The sequence below is a fragment of the Lactuca saligna genome, chromosome 4 (genome assembly GCF_052625555.1).
Source record: "Lactuca saligna cultivar CGN05327 chromosome 4, ASM5262555v1, whole genome shotgun sequence".
Classification (NCBI taxonomy): domain Eukaryota; kingdom Viridiplantae; phylum Streptophyta; class Magnoliopsida; order Asterales; family Asteraceae; genus Lactuca; species Lactuca saligna.
Genome location: NC_136420.1, coordinates 8,118,272 through 8,122,700, shown reverse-complemented (window position 1 = coordinate 8,122,700; position 4,429 = coordinate 8,118,272). Strand labels below are relative to the sequence as shown.

The 4,429-nt window shown below is 33.5% G+C and overlaps 1 long non-coding RNA gene across 2 annotated transcripts; it reads left to right on the top strand.

The window, feature by feature from the left end:
• The first annotated feature begins 825 nt into the window (after nucleotides 1–825).
• Nucleotides 826–3,305, top strand: LOC145044318 (uncharacterized). 2 transcript variants are annotated; one of them, XR_013681280.1, is made up of 6 exons: nucleotides 826–904; nucleotides 1,309–2,125; nucleotides 2,224–2,365; nucleotides 2,461–2,511; nucleotides 2,599–2,659; nucleotides 2,931–3,305. It is a non-coding gene; the product is annotated as an uncharacterized LOC145044318 (long non-coding RNA). The 2 variants fall into 2 exon arrangements; XR_013681279.1 differs by having other exon boundaries at nucleotides 836–1,204.
• The last annotated feature ends 1,124 nt before the right edge of the window (nucleotides 3,306–4,429 follow it).

The window sequence follows — 4,429 nt, the reverse complement described above, 5'->3', positions numbered from 1 at the left end:
CAAAATGAAAGTATGTTGGTATTATGGATAAAAATAATAAATAATACAACATGTACAAAGCTCAAGATTCCCTTAGTGTTTGAAAAGGCTGGTGACCTGATTGGAAGCTCTCCATCAGAAGTATCAAAAGGTAACAGAAGAGATTCACATTCGGTGGTGGATTTTAAGTTACAAAAACTCCATGGGCTTTAAATAATTAGTAGGATCCTGGCTATCAAAGTTTGTGTGTGTGTGTGTGTTTTTTTTTTTTTTTTTTTTTGGCTTTTAGATGTAGAGGTTCTTATATGGTGTTGATGGGGCTATTTCAGGTATACGTATATCTAATTATAGCCTACAGTTTTGTGAGCTAAACTGACATTACTTCTCCTTTATGTGTAACATTATATTTTCAAACTCTAACATCATAAGAGATTGTAGTTTCAAGTACATTCTACTTTCAAAGTCTAAACTAGTTCAACTATGGTTGTATATTTAACATCATACTTTCATTTTTTTTTTTTTTCATATTACAACATTATATTTTGAAAATATGATCAACTATAGTAGTATACCTTCAGTTACATTGTATAGTCTCACCATCTAACCTATTAAGATATTTTTCATATTAAAATTGTTTCCTATTTAGATTTTATTTATTTTTATACATTGAAGTATAACCATTTATATCATTAATTATATATACTATTAATGGTTAAAAACATGGTGAACAGGAAAGTTTCGCGTTTCTCATTTCTGCCACAATTTTTCTTTCCTTTCCTACTTTGGCCACAGACGGATTGGTTTTAAAAGGTTATATTTTTTTATTCACAGCGCCTTCAAAATTGGGTCAGGTTTATCTTCTCCACCGCCTACCCTGCTCTCCTTTCTTCTTGGCTCTGCTGCTTCACCTACGCTTAGACCAACGGTAGATAATTGCCTTCATGGGTTCTGATTTTGATTGTTCTTTACAAAGATGATGAAATTTGTTTGTGAAAACGATTTGCACCGGCAACCATGGGTGAGCTTGAATGTCGTGTTTTGGTGAGGCAACTCGGAAGGCATATCCGATTGGAATATGCAATCGGTGTTTGCAGCCATACCGTCCGTCTTTCATTCCCTTTTTCTGAGCCTCGTCTCATTGAAAATGACTGTTATGATTTCCGATTTTGAAATTTCTGGTGTTCCTTTGTTCGTCTTTGTCAGCCTGCTCCTTTAATCACACCTGGTAAGTCAAATCACTTCTTGTACTGCTGTTGCTGCTGCGATATGTTTTCACAATTCAGATTGTTTCTAATGTTCATTACGTATATTTCTGTTATATGTTCACAGTGGATGACAAGTTCTATGGCAGCAGCAAACTAAAAGAACATGTGGTTAAGGCTTGGCGAGAGCTTGAAAAGAAAAAGATACACAAAATCCTAAATCAGTATCGTCTCATTCTTGATGAAGTTGGGGTATTGTTTCTTGCTGTTGAGGTAGAAATCCGAGATTCTTAGTAAGCATATCAGAGCAATTTCTTTTTCATCATCCTCAACCTATCACCACCACAACTGCATCAATCAAACTATTTCAAGTTTCGACTTTTAGGGTTTCAACAAAATCGCCATAAATGGGAAGGAAGTTCCGACAATTATGATCATATTAAAGCCCAAGTTAACTGCCCTAGATGTTCCCAACTCGTGACCCTACTTTTTTCAAACCACCCTCTATCGATCACTTCCGATACTGGCATCTACCATGCCCTTAACATGTGCTGTAACTGCAGAACTGCTTATTATTTCCGGCCGTTTAAGATAGACCTGCTTCTTCAAGGGAGCTTTATTGAAATATTGTAAGCAGGGAGATGTGGGAACTATTGCTAATGCTAATGCTGCTAATGATGGTGACGAAAACAGGAAAGTAGGCGTTAAAATTTGGGAGAAGTTAAGGTCTTACGGTGGTGGGGATACAGTAGATGGTCCGACGGTAGATGCTGGTGGTGTGGCGGTGGAGGAGCAAAAGAAACATGGAGAGTGTGGTGGCGATGGACAGGGTAACAATGGGTGGTCGGGTGGATCAAAGTTTGGGATAGAATTACTGACACCAAAGGAGATATGCAGAGGCCTTAATGAGTTTGTAATTGGGCAAGAACATGCTTGCTAAAAAGGTATGTTTTTACTAATTGTTATGGGGCATCAGTTTGTAACGATTTATCTTTTTGATTTTTGTATTTGTAACATTTATGCAATATGGACAATCTGACAGGTCCTTTCAGTTGCTGTTGATAACCACTACAAGAGAATTTATCACGCCTCTATGCATACAAATCAAGAAACTGAAAACCAAGATGTGGATCATGTTGACTTAGATAATAGCAATGTTCTATTAATGGGTCCAACTGGCTCAGGTTTGATATAAGTTGTACCTTACATCAGATATAAAATTCATGTATGTATGTATGTATACATCAGTTTCTTGATATTTCATTACCCTCTTCTGTAGGCAGGTTATGTTGGAGAAGATGTGGAATCAATAATGTATAAGCTTCTTGTGGTAAGTTATAAATATAAGTTTTGGTCAACATTGACTTTATGCATATACCTGTTGATCATTTGGTGCATTTTGGTTGACTGGATTTAGGCTGCTGACTTCAATGTGGAAGCAGCTCAACAAGGAATTGTGTACATAGATAACTAAAAAGGTCTTGTGTTCTTTGCATTTATAGAAAAAAACTTAGATTATATATATATATATATATATATATATATATATATATATATATATATATATATATATATATATATATGTTTTTCAGTTAAAAGTTATAAATATGTATGCAGGCTAAAAGTTTAATAGTGGCATATGTACATTCTTGATTGTTTATTATTTAAAGTTGTAAAGTTTATAAAATTTGATTTTTATTTTTCTTTAAAATACTGATTAGTAATTCATGTTGATTGGAATATCTGCAGGTGGATACTAAAGATATCCTTTTTATATGTGGTGGGGACTTTGTTGATCTGGAGAAAACCATTTCTGAGAGATTCAGATAGGGAAGATTGTGCATGAAAGCTGGCATGGACTAATCAGGAACATAGGTGCCAATTAAAGATTTGGTCATTCACAATAATTACTAAGTTTGGTTTTATAAAGCATTTTTTGTCCCCTATAATTTCACCATTTTCCTTATCTAATATTTTTGATTGTTTGATGGGGGTTCTAATGAAAAAAAAAAAAAAACTCTCTCATCAATAAGAATTTAAGGTTTGTTGTATTTCTTATTAATTATAAGAAATTTGAAATGTCTTAGAGATACCGGAGGAGACACGAGTCTTTACATGGAGAAATGTTAAACAGTTGAGTTATATGAAATTCTTACTGATTTTCCATTGGATGTTTATTGCCTTTCATTGATTTAAAATTCATTTTTTTTACTGTTAAAATGCTTTCAAGTAAACATCTTTGGCAGATGACAACATCAACAAGATCCAATCTCATATTCACCTGTTTTCGTGTAAGCAAATTAAACCCAACTCCTTTATTTTAATTATTTTGAATTTGGATTATTAATGAAAATTTTAAATGGAAGAGTTTTACTTCCAACATAGGGCAATATTTATTTTTTATATGTGTTACAAATATTAAGTGACTGATTTTAGTGACGGATTCAATGGGATTTGACAGTTCATTTTCAAGTTGGGTTACCCTTGGACCAGAAGAGAAAGTTCCCGACATTGAAGTAATATGCTTCAAGTAAAAAGCATATTGTTATTTCTTGCATTTAATCCAACATAAACCTGATTACTAATCTGCCCTGGAAGTTTTATCTTTTCTTTTCATTGTTTTTAAAATCAAAAGTTCTCAGATAATGATGCATTTTTTTGCATGGACATTTGTAAACAAGCGACCACTATGGTAAACACTTTCATCATTATAATGTCCTGTTTTGACTCTTCCAATTTGCTTATACTCTACTCATGTGTGAGGCAACTACTGCTTATATTTTGCCTTCTTTTGGGTAAGCATATCATTCCTGATAGCTAATGTGGCTTACTTTCGTCATTCGGTGTGACAAGATTTAGATGCTACCTCCTATTTGATTTTTTTTTAATAAAAGATTCCCAAGTAAAAGCCTAAAAAATGAAGGACGTGGTGTTATAAAAGTTAAGTAATTAGGTGGGTCTCGATTATTGAAATTAGTTGCGCTTATTAATTTATTATTATTATTTTTGACTTTTAGGTGTATGTGGTGATTTACAAGACTGGGGATATGTTATGTTGACGGCTCAATTGATATGGGGTGAATTCAACTGAGATAAGCGGATCCTAAGACTTGATGTCAGCGGAAGTAGTTTATGTTTATTTCTATGAATCATTTACGCTTAAAAAAAACTTATAAGAAAAGTCACATTTTTAAAGTTAAATATTTTTGGGAATGATAGTTGTTATAACAGAGGATGTAGTCCAGCTC